The sequence below is a fragment of the Chiloscyllium punctatum genome, chromosome 50 (assembly GCF_047496795.1).
Source record: "Chiloscyllium punctatum isolate Juve2018m chromosome 50, sChiPun1.3, whole genome shotgun sequence".
In the NCBI taxonomy this organism is placed as follows: domain Eukaryota; kingdom Metazoa; phylum Chordata; class Chondrichthyes; order Orectolobiformes; family Hemiscylliidae; genus Chiloscyllium; species Chiloscyllium punctatum.
Window position 1 is genome coordinate 7,709,472 of NC_092788.1, and position 18,260 is coordinate 7,727,731.

An 18,260-nucleotide genomic window follows, 5' to 3' on the forward strand; every position below is an offset into this window, starting at 1 on the left:
GCTCTTCACATCGAGATCAAAAAGCACTCAAGGGCAGTTAGCACCTCTTCCGGAGTGGGGGTGGGGTGAGGTAATTACCTTTTGACTTCTGTTACTATGTTCAGAAACTGCCTTTTCGATTGACTTGAACAGAAACTGCATTTCCAATAAGCACCATGGAAGTTAGCAAAATTTATTGAATCGCTTCTCGTCGATTCCCGCACAGGTTTCCGACTCAGTTGGTATCCACGTGGCTCATGTCCAGGAGTGAACATCTCTGCAGCAAATTGCACGGTTAAAGTAAAAGGCACGGAAAGTGGCATCTCGAACCGGCCCCGAGGTCAGAGCATGCTCACAATGTGATCTGTCGTTCTCGGATTGTAATGCGACCTCCGGTTTTAGGGTGGAGAACATTCTTTGGGACCCTTCTTCTGCAAAACAGACACAGTGACTGAATAAATGCTGCACGGTTTGATGTGGAACACGGCCTGCTCAGCTTTGTGCATTTTCCCTGTAGTCAGGTGTGTTTCGTGTTCCGTGTAAACGTGAAAGTCGTCCTGTTTCGAGCAATGTGTGAAATCATTTAGCAAAGCAAGAATCGAAATTGTAGTAATGTCTAGCAGCTCATGGTTATTTGACCGAAGTGTCCAAGTGTCTCTGCTGTCATGATCGCGTTCGCCTCCCGCGCGGAAAATCGCAAACAGCTCTGCTGTTCCAAAGCGATTTGTGCTTTTACTGGAACCGAATGGAGACTATTATTTCATCGCTGTTGTGAAACAAAGTCCTGCGGTGACTCGACTCGTCGTTATTTGGTTTTCTGTCCAATGGGAAAATCGTTCCAATGAATTTCGGTGTCATATGTTATTGAATTTCTCCCATTTCCTTCATTTCCGTCCTGGAGTCATCAGAAGGAAAAGGTAATCTAATCGAGACTGTGAATGGTGAAATTCACTTTTTATGGCCCGTTCTTATGATGTTCTTTCTATCTCTCTTTTCAGCATTGTCTGGAAAGTGGTGGTGCACTAACGCTGCAGTATGTTTGAAAGAGTAGTTTGGAATTGCCCTGTTTTTAGTTGTGAGATTACTTTATGACTCATGCCCTCGGACTGTGACACATTTAGCATTCATGCATCTCTCTGTCTGAACATGCATTCGGCATGCCAGTTTTGTTTGTGTTCCGTGAAAAATGCTTTCTGTTTTGCGATTCGCTCAGCACATTACGAGTTAACAGGGTTTCTGAGGTAACTTCGAGCAGCAAAACTCCTCAATTGAGGTCTGGGAAAATTTCACGGAGTATGGTCAGTCGGGGCAAAATTAAGGAAGTTGTTCGTATCTGCAGTGTTTCACAATACTACCTTTCCCGTGAGCAGTCGAACAGACTAAACGATTGTGCCACAGACTGCGATGGAAAACTCCGCTAAAAAGTAATCCTTTACAGCCAGTGTTAGCAACAAGACGTTATGGGGGTACACGGCGTAGAAACAGATATTTAGGTGTATCTCATCCATGCTCACCACATAACCAAAATTAAACAAGTCCCGTTCCCCAGCATTTGGCCCCAATCCCTCTAAACCCATCCTGTCCAGAAACTCATCCGATTACCTTTGCAATTTTCTGAGTGTAATAGCCTTCTCCACTTCCTCTGGGAGCTCATTCCATACACGCACAACCTTCTGTGTGGGAAATGTGCCTCAGGTCGTTTGTCAATTTCAGCCCACTCACCTTAAACCTATGCTCTCGAGTTTTCAACTCACCCCAATTTGGGTAAAACACAGAAATACTCAGTTTACAACCCTTCCATAAGATCGTATCGCAGCCGTTCCGCTGCAGGGAAAGTCGTCCCAGCTTATTCCACCTCGCCCTACTGTCCAAACATTGACGAAATCATTGTCTATATATTGTCATCAATCTCACGGCGGCCGCGGCTGGTTTCTGTAGTGTAGTGGTCATCACGTTCGCCTAACACGCGAAAGGTCCCTAGTTCGAAACTGGGCAGAAACTGCTTTGTTCGTCAACTGCAGCCTTTTACATGGACAAGAACGGAGCTTTCTTGCTTGCTTTCCCATCTGCAAACCTGCCTTCGAATTTGCTTGAAAGAATATGCTCTCGTCGTGAAATGTAAGGCAACTCCATTTAATTACTGTGTAAAGCATTATAAAGTTTTTCTCCAACCTGGTTCTGATGCATATGCCATTCTGTTTGAGAGTGTCCTTGCCGCGTTCTGATCCTTCCACGAAAAGCAGTACCGCATTTGCATTCCTTGCGCAGGCGGCCCGGTTCAAAGGCAGGGAAGAAGCTGCTGCGCTGGTGTCACAGCGCACCACGGATTCCTGAACTTGCCTGTCTGTCAAATGTACCCCAAAGTCGTCTCTGAAAGGCCTCATTTGGAAGCTGTCTGTCGTTATTCAACGCGCGAGAGTTGGTACCAGATTCCTGAATCATATTTTGGGGCAGTTCGCACGTTAGTGGCTCATTCAATCAGCAACAGCAATGAAATAATTTACACTCTCAGAGGAACCTTTGAACTTGTGCTTTCATAGCGCCGCTAATATTAAGGTGCGCCCCGAGATCTAAGCCATGTTGGAACTGAAACGGAGGAATCGACAGAGAGGCTACAGAATGACATCGCATCCATTTGGTTTTCTTTAAATCACTGACGAGCAGGAAAATGTAAAAGGGGAGAGCGAGTGGGGAAGTGAGGCGGTTGCAGCTCTGGTAAAAGTCCTTCTTTGTGATTCACTCCGCAAACAGAGACTTGAAGGTGACTCAGAGGCGTGTGAGCTCTTCACATCGAGATCAAAAAGCACTCAAGGGCAGTTAGCACCTCTTCCGGAGTGGGGGTGGGGTGAGGTAATTACCTTTTGACTTCTGTTACTATGTTCAGAAACTGCCTTTTCGATTGACTTGAACAGAAACTGCATTTCCAATAAGCACCATGGAAGTTAGCAAAATTTATTGAATCGCTTCTCGTCGATTCCCGCACAGGTTTCCGACTCAGTTGGTATCCACGTGGCTCATGTCCAGGAGTGAACATCTCTGCAGCAAATTGCACGGTTAAAGTAAAAGGCACGGAAAGTGGCATCTCGAACCGGCCCCGAGGTCAGAGCATGCTCACAATGTGATCTGTCGTTCTCGGATTGTAATGCGACCTCCGGTTTTAGGGTGGAGAACATTCTTTGGGACCCTTCTTCTGCAAAACAGACACAGTGACTGAATAAATGCTGCACGGTTTGATGTGGAACACGGCCTGCTCAGCTTTGTGCATTTTCCCTGTAGTCAGGTGTGTTTCGTGTTCCGTGTAAACGTGAAAGTCGTCCTGTTTCGAGCAATGTGTGAAATCATTTAGCAAAGCAAGAATCGAAATTGTAGTAATGTCTAGCAGCTCATGGTTATTTGACCGAAGTGTCCAAGTGTCTCTGCTGTCATGATCGCGTTCGCCTCCCGCGCGGAAAATCGCAAACAGCTCTGCTGTTCCAAAGCGATTTGTGCTTTTACTGGAACCGAATGGAGACTATTATTTCATCGCTGTTGTGAAACAAAGTCCTGCGGTGACTCGACTCGTCGTTATTTGGTTTTCTGTCCAATGGGAAAATCGTTCCAATGAATTTCGGTGTCATATGTTATTGAATTTCTCCCATTTCCTTCATTTCCGTCCTGGAGTCATCAGAAGGAAAAGGTAATCTAATCGAGACTGTGAATGGTGAAATTCACTTTTTATGGCCCGTTCTTATGATGTTCTTTCTATCTCTCTTTTCAGCATTGTCTGGAAAGTGGTGGTGCACTAACGCTGCAGTATGTTTGAAAGAGTAGTTTGGAATTGCCCTGTTTTTAGTTGTGAGATTACTTTATGACTCATGCCCTCGGACTGTGACACATTTAGCATTCATGCATCTCTCTGTCTGAACATGCATTCGGCATGCCAGTTTTGTTTGTGTTCCGTGAAAAATGCTTTCTGTTTTGCGATTCGCTCAGCACATTACGAGTTAACAGGGTTTCTGAGGTAACTTCGAGCAGCAAAACTCCTCAATTGAGGTCTGGGAAAATTTCACGGAGTATGGTCAGTCGGGGCAAAATTAAGGAAGTTGTTCGTATCTGCAGTGTTTCACAATACTACCTTTCCCGTGAGCAGTCGAACAGACTAAACGATTGTGCCACAGACTGCGATGGAAAACTCCGCTAAAAAGTAATCCTTTACAGCCAGTGTTAGCAACAAGACGTTATGGGGGTACACGGCGTGGAAACAGATATTTAGGTGTATCTCATCCATGCTCACCACATAACCAAAATTAAACAAGTCCCGTTCCCCAGCATTTGGCCCCAATCACTCTAAACCCATCCTGTCCAGAAACTCATCCGATTACCTTTGCAATTTTCTGAGTGTAATAGCCTTCTCCACTTCCTCTGGGAGCTCATTCCATACACGCACAACCTTCTGTGTGGGAAATGTGCCTCAGGTCGTTTGTCAATTTCAGCCCACTCACCTTAAACCTATGCTCTCGAGTTTTCAACTCACCCCAATTTGGGTAAAACACAGAAATACTCAGTTTACAACCCTTCCATAAGATCGTATCGCAGCCGTTCCGCTGCAGGGAAAGTCGTCCCAGCTTATTCCACCTCGCCCTACTGTCCAAACATTGACGAAATCATTGTCTATATATTGTCATCAATCTCACGGCGGCCGCGGCTGGTTTCTGTAGTGTAGTGGTCATCACGTTCGCCTAACACGCGAAAGGTCCCTAGTTCGAAACTGGGCAGAAACTGCTTTGTTCGTCAACTGCAGCCTTTTACATGGACAAGAACGGAGCTTTCTTGCTTGCTTTCCCATCTGCAAACCTGCCTTCGAATTTGCTTGAAAGAATATGCTCTCGTCGTGAAATGTAAGGCAACTCCATTTAATTACTGTGTAAAGCATTATAAAGTTTTTCTCCAACCTGGTTCTGATGCATATGCCATTCTGTTTGAGAGTGTCCTTGCCGCGTTCTGATCCTTCCACGAAAAGCAGTACCGCATTTGCATTCCTTGCGCAGGCGGCCCGGTTCAAAGGCAGGGAAGAAGCTGCTGCGCTGGTGTCACAGCGCACCACGGATTCCTGAACTTGTCTGTCTGTCAAATGTACCCCAAAGTCGTCTCTGAAAGGCCTCATTTGGAAGCTGTCTGTCGTTATTCAACGCGCGAGAGTTGGTACCAGATTCCTGAATCATATTTTGGGGCAGTTCGCACGTTAGTGGCTCATTCAATCAGCAACAGCAATGAAATAATTTACACTCTCAGAGGAACCTTTGAACTTGTGCTTTCATAGCGCCGCTAATATTAAGGTGCGCCCCGAGATCTAAGCCATGTTGGAACTGAAACGGAGGAATCGACAGAGAGGCTACAGAATGACATCGCATCCATTTGGTTTTCTTTAAATCACTGACGAGAAGGAAAATGTAAACGGGGAGAGCGAGTGGGGAAGTGAGGCGGTTGCAGCTCTGGTAAAAGTCCTTCTTTGTGATTCACTCCGCAAACAGAGACTTGAAGGTGACTCAGAGGCGTGTGAGCTCTTCACATCGAGATCAAAAAGCACTCAAGGGCAGTTAGCACCTCTTCCGGAGTGGGGGTGGGGTGAGGTAATTACCTTTTGACTTCTGTTACTATGTTCAGAAACTGCCTTTTCGATTGACTTGAACAGAAACTGCATTTCCAATAAGCACCATGGAAGTTAGCAAAATTTATTGAATCGCTTCTCGTCGATTCCCGCACAGGTTTCCGACTCAGTTGGTATCCACGTGGCTCATGTCCAGGAGTGAACATCTCTGCAGCAAATTGCACGGTTAAAGTAAAAGGCACGGAAAGTGGCATCTCGAACCGGCCCCGAGGTCAGAGCATGCTCACAATGTGATCTGTCGTTCTCGGATTGTAATGCGACCTCCGGTTTTAGGGTGGAGAACATTCTTTGGGACCCTTCTTCTGCAAAACAGACACAGTGACTGAATAAATGCTGCACGGTTTGATGTGGAACACGGCCTGCTCAGCTTTGTGCATTTTCCCTGTAGTCAGGTGTGTTTCGTGTTCCGTGTAAACGTGAAAGTCGTCCTGTTTCGAGCAATGTGTGAAATCATTTAGCAAAGCAAGAATCGAAATTGTAGTAATGTCTAGCAGCTCATGGTTATTTGACCGAAGTGTCCAAGTGTCTCTGCTGTCATGATCGCGTTCGCCTCCCGCGCGGAAAATCGCAAACAGCTCTGCTGTTCCAAAGCGATTTGTGCTTTTACTGGAACCGAATGGAGACTATTATTTCATCGCCGTTGTGAAACAAAGTCCTGCGGTGACTCGACTCGTCGTTATTTGGTTTTCTGTCCAATGGGAAAATCGTTCCAATGAATTTCGGTGTCATATGTTATTGAATTTCTCCCATTTCCTTCATTTCCGTCCTGGAGACATCAGAAGGAAAAGGTAATCTAATCGAGACTGTGAATGGTGAAATTCACTTTTTATGGCCCGTTCTTATGATGTTCTTTCTATCTCTCTTTTCAGCATTGTCTGGAAAGTGGTGGTGCACTAACGCTGCAGTATGTTTGAAAGAGCAGTTTGGAATTGCCCTGTTGTTAGTTGTGAGATTACTTTATGACTCATGCCCTCGGACTGTGACACATTTAGCATTCATGCATCTCTCTGTCTGAAAATGCATTCGGCATGCCAGTTTTGTTTGTGTTCCGTGAAAAATGCTTTCTGTTTTGCGATTCGCTCAGCACATTACGAGTTAACAGGGTTTCTGAGGTAACTTCGAGCAGCAAAACTCCTCAATTGAGGTCTGGGAAAATTTCACGGAGTATGGTCAGTCGGGGCAAAATTAAGGAAGTTGTTCGTATCTGCAGTGTTTCACAATACTACCTTTCCCGTGAGCAGTCGAACAGACTAAACGATTGTGCCACAGACTGCGATGGAAAACTCCGCTAAAAAGTAATCCTTTAAAGCCGGTGTTAGCAACACGACGTTATGGGGGTACACGGCGTGGAAACAGATATTTAGGTGTATCTCATCCATGCTCACCACATATCCAAAATTAAACAAGTCCCGTTCCCCAGCATTTGGCCCCAATCCCTCTAAACCCATCCTGTCCAGAAACTCATCCGATTACCTTTGCAATTTTCTGAGTGTAATAGCCTTCTCCACTTCCTCTGGGAGCTCATTCCATACACGCACAACCTTCTGTGTGGGAAATGTGCCTCAGGTCGTTTGTCAATTTCAGCCCACTCACCTTAAACCTATGCTCTCGAGTTTTCAACTCACCCCAATTTGGGTAAAACACAGAAATACTCAGTTTACAACCCTTCCATAAGATCATATCGCAGCCGTTCCGCTGCAGGGAAAGTCGTCCCAGCTTATTCCACCTCGCCCTACGGTCCAAACATTGACGAAATCATTGTCTATATATTGTCATCAATCTCACGGCGGCCGCGGCTGGTTTCTGTAGTGTAGTGGTCATCACGTTCGCCTAACACGCGAAAGGTCCCTAGTTCGAAACTGGGCAGAAACTGCTTTGTTCGTCAACTGCAGCCTTTTACATGGACAAGAACGGAGCTTTCTTGCTTGCTTTCCCATCTGCAAACCTGCCTTCGAATTTGCTTGAAAGAATCTGCTCTCGTAGTGAAATGTAAGGCAACTCAATTTAATTACTGTGTAAAGCATTATAAAGTTTTTCTCCAACCTGGTTCTGATGCATATGCCATTCTGTTTGAGAGTGTCCTTGCCGCGTTCTGATCCTTCCACGAAAAGCAGTACCGCATTTGCATTCCTTGCGCAGGCGGCCCGGTTCAAAGGCAGGGAAGAAGCTGCTGCGCTGGTGTCACAGCGCACCACGGATTCCTGAACTTGTCTGTCTGTCAAATGTACCCCAAAGTCGTCTCTGAAAGGCCTCATTTGGAAGCTGTCTGTCGTTATTCAACGCGCGAGAGTTGGTACCAGATTCCTGAATCATATTTTGGGGCAGTTCGCACGTTAGTGGCTCATTCAATCAGCAACAGCAATGAAATAATTTACACTCTCAGAGGAACCTTTGAACTTGTGCTTTCATAGCGCCGCTAATATTAAGGTGCGCCCCGAGATCTAAGCCATGTTGGAACTGAAACGGAGGAATCGACAGAGAGGCTACAGAATGACATCGCATCCATTTGGTTTTCTTTAAATCACTGACGAGAAGGAAAATGTAAACGGGGAGAGCGAGTGGGGAAGTGAGGCGGTTGCAGCTCTGGTAAAAGTCCTTCTTTGTGATTCACTCCGCAAACAGAGACTTGAAGGTGACTCAGAGGCGTGTGAGCTCTTCACATCGAGATCAAAAAGCACTCAAGGGCAGTTAGCACCTCTTCCGGAGTGGGGGTGGGGTCAGGTAATTACCTTTTGACTTCTGTTACTATGTTCAGAAACTGCCTTTTCGATTGACTTGAACAGAAACTGCATTTCCAATAAGCACCATGGAAGTTAGCAAAATTTATTGAATCGCTTCTCGTCGATTCCCGCACAGGTTTCCGACTCAGTTGGTATCCACGTGGCTCATGTCCAGGAGTGAACATCTCTGCAGCAAATTGCACGGTTAAAGTAAAAGGCACGGAAAGTGGCATCTCGAACCGGCCCCGAGGTCAGAGCATGCTCACAATGTGATCTGTCGTTCTCGGATTGTAATGCGACCTCCGGTTTTAGGGTGGAGAACATTCTTTGGGACCCTTCTTCTGCAAAACAGACACAGTGACTGAATAAATGCTGCACGGTTTGATGTGGAACACGGCCTGCTCAGCTTTGTGCATTTTCCCTGTAGTCAGGTGTGTTTCGTGTTCCGTGTAAACGTGAAAGTCGTCCTGTTTCGAGCAATGTGTGAAATCATTTAGCAAAGCAAGAATCGAAATTGTAGTAATATCTAGCAGCTCATGGTTATTTGACCGAAGTGTCCAAGTGTCTCTGCTGTCATGATCGCGTTCGCCTCCCGCGCGGAAAATCGCAAACAGCTCTGCTGTTCCAAAGCGATTTGTGCTTTTACTGGAACCGAATGGAGACTATTATTTCATCGCCGTTGTGAAACAAAGTCCTGCGGTGACTCGACTCGTCGTTATTTGGTTTTCTGTCCAATGGGAAAATCGTTCCAATGAATTTCGGTGTCATATGTTATTGAATTTCTCCCATTTCCTTCATTTCCGTCCTGGAGACATCAGAAGGAAAAGGTAATCTAATCGAGACTGTGAATGGTGAAATTCACTTTTTATGGCCCGTTCTTATGATGTTCTTTCTATCTCTCTTTTCAGCATTGTCTGGAAAGTGGTGGTGCACTAACGCTGCAGTATGTTTGAAAGAGCAGTTTGGAATTGCCCTGTTGTTAGTTGTGAGATTACTTTATGACTCATGCCCTCGGACTGTGACACATTTAGCATTCATGCATCTCTCTGTCTGAAAATGCATTCGGCATGCCAGTTTTGTTTGTGTTCCGTGAAAAATGCTTTCTGTTTTGCGATTCGCTCAGCACATTACGAGTTAACAGGGTTTCTGAGGTAACTTCGAGCAGCAAAACTCCTCAATTGAGGTCTGGGAAAATTTCACGGAGTATGGTCAGTCGGGGCAAAATTAAGGAAGTTGTTCGTATCTGCAGTGTTTCACAATACTACCTTTCCCGTGAGCAGTCGAACAGACTAAACGATTGTGCCACAGACTGCGATGGAAAACTCCGCTAAAAAGTAATCCTTTAAAGCCGGTGTTAGCAACACGACGTTATGGGGGTACACGGCGTGGAAACAGATATTTAGGTGTATCTCATCCATGCTCACCAGATAACCAAAATTAAACAAGTCCCGTTCCCCAGCATTTGGCCACAATCCCTCTAAACCCATCCTGTCCAGAAACTCATCCGATTACCTTTGCAATTTTCTGAGTGTAATAGCCTTCTCCACTTCCTCTGGGAGCTCATTCCATACACGCACAACCTTCTGTGTGGGAAATGTGCCTCAGGTCGTTTGTCAATTTCAGCCCACTCACCTTAAACCTATGCTCTCGAGTTTTCAACTCACCCCAATTTGGGTAAAACACAGAAATACTCAGTTTACAACCCTTCCATAAGATCATATCGCAGCCGTTCCGCTGCAGGGAAAGTCGTCCCAGCTTATTCCACCTCGCCCTACGGTCCAAACATTGACGAAATCATTGTCTATATATTGTCATCAATCTGATGGCGGCCGCGGCTGGTTTCTGTAGTGTAGTGGTCATCACGTTCGCCTAACACGCGAAAGGTCCCTAGTTCGAAACTGGGCAGAAACTGCTTTGTTCGTCAACTGCAGCCTTTTACATGGACAAGAACGGAGCTTTCTTGCTTGCTTTCCCATCTGCAAACCTGCCTTCGAATTTGCTTGAAAGAATCTGCTCTCGTAGTGAAATGTAAGGCAACTCCATTTAATTACTGTGTAAAGCATTATAAAGTTTTTCTCCAACCTGGTTCTGATGCATATGCCATTCTGTTTGAGAGTGTCCTTGCCGCGTTCTGATCCTTCCACGAAAAGCAGTACCGCATTTGCATTCCTTGCGCAGGCGGCCCGGTTCAAAGGCAGGGAAGAAGCTGCTGCGCTGGTGTCACAGCGCACCACGGATTCCTGAACTTGTCTGTCTGTCAAATGTACCCCAAAGTCGTCTCTGAAAGGCCTCATTTGGAAGCTGTCTGTCGTTATTCAACGCGCGAGAGTTGGTACCAGATTCCTGAATCATATTTTGGGGCAGTTCGCACGTTAGTGGCTCATTCAATCAGCAACAGCAATGAAATAATTTACACTCTCAGAGGAACCTTTGAACTTGTGCTTTCATAGCGCCGCTAATATTAAGGTGCGCCCCGAGATCTAAGCCATGTTGGAACTGAAACGGAGGAATCGACAGAGAGGCTACAGAATGACATCGCATCCATTTGGTTTTCTTTAAATCACTGACGAGCAGGAAAATGTAAAAGGGGAGAGCGAGTGGGGAAGTGAGGCGGTTGCAGCTCTGGTAAAAGTCCTTCTTTGTGATTCACTCCGCAAACAGAGACTTGAAGGTGACTCAGAGGCGTGTGAGCTCTTCACATCGAGATCAAAAAGCACTCAAGGGCAGTTAGCACCTCTTCCGGAGTGGGGGTGGGGTGAGGTAATTACCTTTTGACTTCTGTTACTATGTTCAGAAACTGCCTTTTCGATTGACTTGAACAGAAACTGCATTTCCAATAAGCACCATGGAAGTTAGCAAAATTTATTGAATCGCTTCTCGTCGATTCCCGCACAGGTTTCCGACTCAGTTGGTATCCACGTGGCTCATGTCCAGGAGTGAACATCTCTGCAGCAAATTGCACGGTTAAAGTAAAAGGCACGGAAAGTGGCATCTCGAACCGGCCCCGAGGTCAGAGCATGCTCACAATGTGATCTGTCGTTCTCGGATTGTAATGCGACCTCCGGTTTTAGGGTGGAGAACATTCTTTGGGACCCTTCTTCTGCAAAACAGACACAGTGACTGAATAAATGCTGCACGGTTTGATGTGGAACACGGCCTGCTCAGCTTTGTGCATTTTCCCTGTAGTCAGGTGTGTTTCGTGTTCCGTGTAAACGTGAAAGTCGTCCTGTTTCGAGCAATGTGTGAAATCATTTAGCAAAGCAAGAATCGAAATTGTAGTAATGTCTAGCAGCTCATGGTTATTTGACCGAAGTGTCCAAGTGTCTCTGCTGTCATGATCGCGTTCGCCTCCCGCGCGGAAAATCGCAAACAGCTCTGCTGTTCCAAAGCGATTTGTGCTTTTACTGGAACCGAATGGAGACTATTATTTCATCGCCGTTGTGAAACAAAGTCCTGCGGTGACTCGACTCGTCGTTATTTGGTTTTCTGTCCAATGGGAAAATCGTTCCAATGAATTTCGGTGTCATATGTTATTGAATTTCTCCCATTTCCTTCATTTCCGTCCTGGAGACATCAGAAGGAAAAGGTAATCTAATCGAGACTGTGAATGGTGAAATTCACTTTTTATGGCCCGTTCTTATGATGTTCTTTCTATCTCTCTTTTCAGCATTGTCTGGAAAGTGGTGGTGCACTAACGCTGCAGTATGTTTGAAAGAGCAGTTTGGAATTGCCCTGTTGTTAGTTGTGAGATTACTTTATGACTCATGCCCTCGGACTGTGACACATTTAGCATTCATGCATCTCTCTGTCTGAAAATGCATTCGGCATGCCAGTTTTGTTTGTGTTCCGTGAAAAATGCTTTCTGTTTTGCGATTCGCTCAGCACATTACGAGTTAACAGGGTTTCTGAGGTAACTTCGAGCAGCAAAACTCCTCAATTGAGGTCTGGGAAAATTTCACGGAGTATGGTCAGTCGGGGCAAAATTAAGGAAGTTGTTCGTATCTGCAGTGTTTCACAATACTACCTTTCCCGTGAGCAGTCGAACAGACTAAACGATTGTGCCACAGACTGCGATGGAAAACTCCGCTAAAAAGTAATCCTTTAAAGCCGGTGTTAGCAACACGACGTTATGGGGGTACACGGCGTGGAAACAGATATTTAGGTGTATCTCATCCATGCTCACCACATAACCAAAATTAAACAAGTCCCGTTCCCCAGCATTTGGCCCCAATCCCTCTAAACCCATCCTGTCCAGAAACTCATCCGATTACCTTTGCAATTTTCTGAGTGTAATAGCCTTCTCCACTTCCTCTGGGAGCTCATTCCATACACGCACAACCTTCTGTGTGGGAAATGTGCCTCAGGTCGTTTGTCAATTTCAGCCCACTCACCTTAAACCTATGCTCTCGAGTTTTCAACTCACCCCAATTTGGGTAAAACACAGAAATACTCAGTTTACAACCCTTCCATAAGATCGTATCGCAGCCGTTCCGCTGCAGGGAAAGTCGTCCCAGCTTATTCCACCTCGCCCTACGGTCCAAACATTGACGAAATCATTGTCTATATATTGTCATCAATCTCACGGCGGCCGCGGCTGGTTTCTGTAGTGTAGTGGTCATCACGTTCGCCTAACACGCGAAAGGTCCCTAGTTCGAAACTGGGCAGAAACTGCTTTGTTCGTCAACTGCAGCCTTTTACATGGACAAGAACGGAGCTTTCTTGCTTGCTTTCCCATCTGCAAACCTGCCTTCGAATTTGCTTGAAAGAATCTGCTCTCGTAGTGAAATGTAAGGCAACTCCATTTAATTACTGTGTAAAGCATTATAAAGTTTTTCTCCAACCTGGTTCTGATGCATATGCCATTCTGTTTGAGAGTGTCCTTGCCGCGTTCTGATCCTTCCACGAAAAGCAGTACCGCATTTGCATTCCTTGCGCAGGCGGCCCGGTTCAAAGGCAGGGAAGAAGCTGCTGCGCTGGTGTCACAGCGCACCACGGATTCCTGAACTTGTCTGTCTGTCAAATGTACCCCAAAGTCGTCTCTGAAAGGCCTCATTTGGAAGCTGTCTGTCGTTATTCAACGCGCGAGAGTTGGTACCAGATTCCTGAATCATATTTTGGGGCAGTTCGCACGTTAGTGGCTCATTCAATCAGCAACAGCAATGAAATAATTTACACTCTCAGAGGAACCTTTGAACTTGTGCTTTCATAGCGCCGCTAATATTAAGGTGCGCCCCGAGATCTAAGCCATGTTGGAACTGAAACGGAGGAATCGACAGAGAGGCTACAGAATGACATCGCATCCATTTGGTTTTCTTTAAATCACTGACGAGAAGGAAAATGTAAACGGGGAGAGCGAGTGGGGAAGTGAGGCGGTTGCAGCTCTGGTAAAAGTCCTTCTTTGTGATTCACTCCGCAAACAGAGACTTGAAGGTGACTCAGAGGCGTGTGAGCTCTTCACATCGAGATCAAAAAGCACTCAAGGGCAGTTAGCACCTCTTCCGGAGTGGGGGTGGGGTGAGGTACCTTTTGACTTCTGTTACTATGTTCAGAAACTGCCTTTTCGATTGACTTGAACAGAAACTGCATTTCCAATAAGCACCATGGAAGTTAGCAAAATTTATTGAATCGCTTCTCGTCGATTCCCGCACAGGTTTCCGACTCAGTTGGTATCCACGTGGCTCATGTCCAGGAGTGAACATCTCTGCAGCAAATTGCACGGTTAAAGTAAAAGGCACGGAAAGTGGCATCTCGAACCGGCCCCGAGGTCAGAGCATGCTCACAATGTGATCTGTCGTTCTCGGATTGTAATGCGACCTCCGGTTTTAGGGTGGAGAACATTCTTTGGGACCCTTCTTCTGCAAAACAGACACAGTGACTGAATAAATGCTGCACGGTTTGATGTGGAACACGGCCTGCTCAGCTTTGTGCATTTTCCCTGTAGTCAGGTGTGTTTCGTGTTCCGTGTAAACGTGAAAGTCGTCCTGTTTCGAGCAATGTGTGAAATCATTTAGCAAAGCAAGAATCGAAATTGTAGTAATGTCTAGCAGCTCATGGTTATTTGACCGAAGTGTCCATGTGTCTCTGCTGTCATGATCGCGTTCGCCTCCCGCGCGGAAAATCGCAAACAGCTCTGCTGTTCCAAAGCGATTTGTGCTTTTACTGGAACCGAATGGAGACTATTATTTCATCGCCGTTGTGAAACAAAGTCCTGCGGTGACTCGACTCGTCGTTATTTGGTTTTCTGTCCAATGGGAAAATCGTTCCAATGAATTTCGGTGTCATATGTTATTGAATTTCTCCCATTTCCTTCATTTCCGTCCTGGAGACATCAGAAGGAAAAGGTAATCTAATCGAGACTGTGAATGGTGAAATTCACTTTTTATGGCCCGTTCTTATGATGTTCTTTCTATCTCTCTTTTCAGCATTGTCTGGAAAGTGGTGGTGCACTAACGCTGCAGTATGTTTGAAAGAGCAGTTTGGAATTGCCCTGTTGTTAGTTGTGAGATTACTTTATGACTCATGCCCTCGGACTGTGACACATTTAGCATTCATGCATCTCTCTGTCTGAAAATGCATTCGGCATGCCAGTTTTGTTTGTGTTCCGTGAAAAATGCTTTCTGTTTTGCGATTCGCTCAGCACATTACGAGTTAACAGGGTTTCTGAGGTAACTTCGAGCAGCAAAACTCCTCAATTGAGGTCTGGGAAAATTTCACGGAGTATGGTCAGTCGGGGCAAAATTAAGGAAGTTGTTCGTATCTGCAGTGTTTCACAATACTACCTTTCCCGTGAGCAGTCGAACAGACTAAACGATTGTGCCACAGACTGCGATGGAAAACTCCGCTAAAAAGTAATCCTTTACAGCCAGTGTTAGCAACAAGACGTTATGGGGGTACACGGCGTGGAAACAGATATTTAGGTGTATCTCATCCATGCTCACCACATAACCAAAATTAAACAAGTCCCGTTCCCCAGCATTTGGCCCCAATCCCTCTAAACCCATCCTGTCCAGAAACTCATCCGATTACCTTTGCAATTTTCTGAGTGTAATAGCCTTCTCCACTTCCTCTGGGAGCTCATTCCATACACGCACAACCTTCTGTGTGGGAAATGTGCCTCAGGTCGTTTGTCAATTTCAGCCCACTCACCTTAAACCTATGCTCTCGAGTTTTCAACTCACCCCAATTTGGGTAAAACACAGAAATACTCAGTTTACAACCCTTCCATAAGATCATATCGCAGCCGTTCCGCTGCAGGGAAAGTCGTCCCAGCTTATTCCACCTCGCCCTCCGGTCCAAACATTGACGAAATCATTGTCTATATATTGTCATCAATCTCACGGCGGCCGCGGCTGGTTTCTGTAGTGTAGTGGTCATCACATTCGCCTAACACGCGAAAGGTCCCTAGTTCGAAACTGGGTAGAAACTGCTTTGTTCGTCAACTGCAGCCTTTTACATGGACAAGAACGGAGCTTTCTTGCTTGCTTTCCCATCTGCAAACCTGCCTTCGAATTTGCTTGAAAGAATCTGCTCTCGTAGTGAAATGTAAGGCAACTCCATTTAATTACTGTGTAAAGCATTATAAAGTTTTTCTCCAACCTGGTTCTGATGCATATGCCATTCTGTTTGAGAGTGTCCTTGCCGCGTTCTGATCCTTCCACGAAAAGCAGTACCGCATTTGCATTCCTTGCGCAGGCGGCCCGGTTCAAAGGCAGGGAAGAAGCTGCTGCGCTGGTGTCACAGCGCACCACGGATTCCTGAACTTGTCTGTCTGTCAAATGTACCCCAAAGTCGTCTCTGAAAGGCCTCATTTGGAAGCTGTCTGTCGTTATTCAACGCGCGAGAGTTGGTACCAGATTCCTGAATCATATTTTGGGGCAGTTCGCACGTTAGTGGCTCATTCAATCAGCAACAGCAATGAAATAATTTACACTCTCAGAGGAACCTTTGAACTTGTGCTTTCATAGCGCCGCTAATATTAAGGTGCGCCCCGAGATCTAAGCCATGTTGGAACTGAAACGGAGGAATCGACAGAGAGGCTACAGAATGACATCGCATCCATTTGGTTTTCTTTAAATCACTGACGAGCAGGAAAATGTAAAAGGGGAGAGCGAGTGGGGAAGTGAGGCGGTTGCAGCTCTGGTAAAAGTCCTTCTTTGTGATTCACTCCGCAAACAGAGACTTGAAGGTGACTCAGAGGCGTGTGAGCTCTTCACATCGAGATCAAAAAGCACTCAAGGGCAGTTAGCACCTCTTCCGGAGTGGGGGTGGGGTGAGGTAATTACCTTTTGACTTCTGTTACTATGTTCAGAAACTGCCTTTTCGATTGACTTGAACAGAAACTGCATTTCCAATAAGCACCATGGAAGTTAGCAAAATTTATTGAATCGCTTCTCGTCGATTCCCGCACAGGTTTCCGACTCAGTTGGTATCCACGTGGCTCATGTCCAGGAGTGAACATCTCTGCAGCAAATTGCACGGTTAAAGTAAAAGGCACGGAAAGTGGCATCTCGAACCGGCCCCGAGGTCAGAGCATGCTCACAATGTGATCTGTCGTTCTCGGATTGTAATGCGACCTCCGGTTTTAGGGTGGAGAACATTCTTTGGGACCCTTCTTCTGCAAAACAGACACAGTGACTGAATAAATGCTGCACGGTTTGATGTGGAACACGGCCTGCTCAGCTTTGTGCATTTTCCCTGTAGTCAGGTGTGTTTCGTGTTCCGTGTAAACGTGAAAGTCGTCCTGTTTCGAGCAATGTGTGAAATCATTTAGCAAAGCAAGAATCGAAATTGTAGTAATGTCTAGCAGCTCATGGTCACTTGACCGAAGTGTCCAAGTGTCTCTGCTGTCATGATCGCGTTCGCCTCCCGCGCGGAAAATCGCAAACAGCTCTGCTGTTCCAAAGCGATTTGTGCTTTTACTGGAACCGAATGGAGACTATTATTTCATCGCTGTTGTGAAACAAAGTCCTGCGGTGACTCGACTCGTCGTTATTTGGTTTTCTGTCCAATGGGAAAATCGTTCCAATGAATTTCGGTGTCATATGTTATTGAATTTCTCCCATTTCCTTCATTTCCGTCCTGGAGTCATCAGAAGGAAAAGGTAATCTAATCGAGACTGTGAATGGTGAAATTCACTTTTTATGGCCCGTTCTTATGATGTTCTTTCTATCTCTCTTTTCAGCATTGTCTGGAAAGTGGTGGTGCACTAACGCTGCAGTATGTTTGAAAGAGTAGTTTGGAATTGCCCTGTTGTTAGTTGTGAGATTACTTTATGACTCATGCCCTCGGACTGTGACACATTTAGCATTCATGCATCTCTCTGTCTGAAAATGCATTCGGCATGCCAGTTTTGTTTGTGTTCCGTGAAAAATGCTTTCTGTTTTGCGATTCGCTCAGCACATTACGAGTTAACAGGGTTTCTGAGGTAACTTCGAGCAGCAAAACTCCTCAATTGAGGTCTGGGAAAATTTCACGGAGTATGGTCAGTCAGGGCAAAATTAAGGAAGTCGTTCGTATCTGCAGTGTTTCACAATACTACCTTTCCCGTGAGCAGTCGAACAGACTAAACGATTGTGCCACAGACTGCGATGGAAAACTCCGCTAAAAAGTAATCCTTTAAAGCCAGTGTTAGCAACAAGACGTTATGGGGGTACACGGCGTGGAAACAGATATTTAGGTGTATCTCATCCATGCTCACCACATAACCAAAATTAAACAAGTCCCGTTCCCCAGCATTTGGCCCCAATCCCTCTAAACCCATCCTGTCCAGAAACTCATCCGATTACCTTTGCAATTTTCTGAGTGTAATAGCCTCCTCCACTTCCTCTGGGAGCTCATTCCATTCACGCACAACCTTCTGTGTGGGAAATGTGCCTCAGGTCGTTTGTCAATTTCAGCCCACTCACCTTAAACCT

The 18,260-nt window shown here is 45.8% G+C and overlaps 5 non-coding genes across 5 annotated transcripts; all 5 read left to right on the forward strand.

The window, feature by feature from the left end:
- The first annotated feature begins 1,907 nt into the window (after window positions 1-1,907).
- Window positions 1,908-1,980, forward strand: trnav-aac (transfer RNA valine (anticodon AAC)). Its single transcript has one exon. It is a non-coding gene; the product is annotated as a tRNA-Val (tRNA).
- A 2,686-nt stretch (window positions 1,981-4,666) lies between these two features.
- trnav-aac (transfer RNA valine (anticodon AAC)) lies at window positions 4,667-4,739 on the forward strand. Its single transcript has one exon. It is a non-coding gene; the product is annotated as a tRNA-Val (tRNA).
- Window positions 4,740-7,425: 2,686 nt separating this feature from the next.
- trnav-aac (transfer RNA valine (anticodon AAC)) lies at window positions 7,426-7,498 on the forward strand. Its single transcript has one exon. It is a non-coding gene; the product is annotated as a tRNA-Val (tRNA).
- A 2,686-nt stretch (window positions 7,499-10,184) lies between these two features.
- Window positions 10,185-10,257, forward strand: trnav-aac (transfer RNA valine (anticodon AAC)). Its single transcript has one exon. It is a non-coding gene; the product is annotated as a tRNA-Val (tRNA).
- Window positions 10,258-12,943: 2,686 nt separating this feature from the next.
- trnav-aac (transfer RNA valine (anticodon AAC)) lies at window positions 12,944-13,016 on the forward strand. The gene has a single exon. It is a non-coding gene; the product is annotated as a tRNA-Val (tRNA).
- Window positions 13,017-18,260: the final 5,244 nt, after the last annotated feature.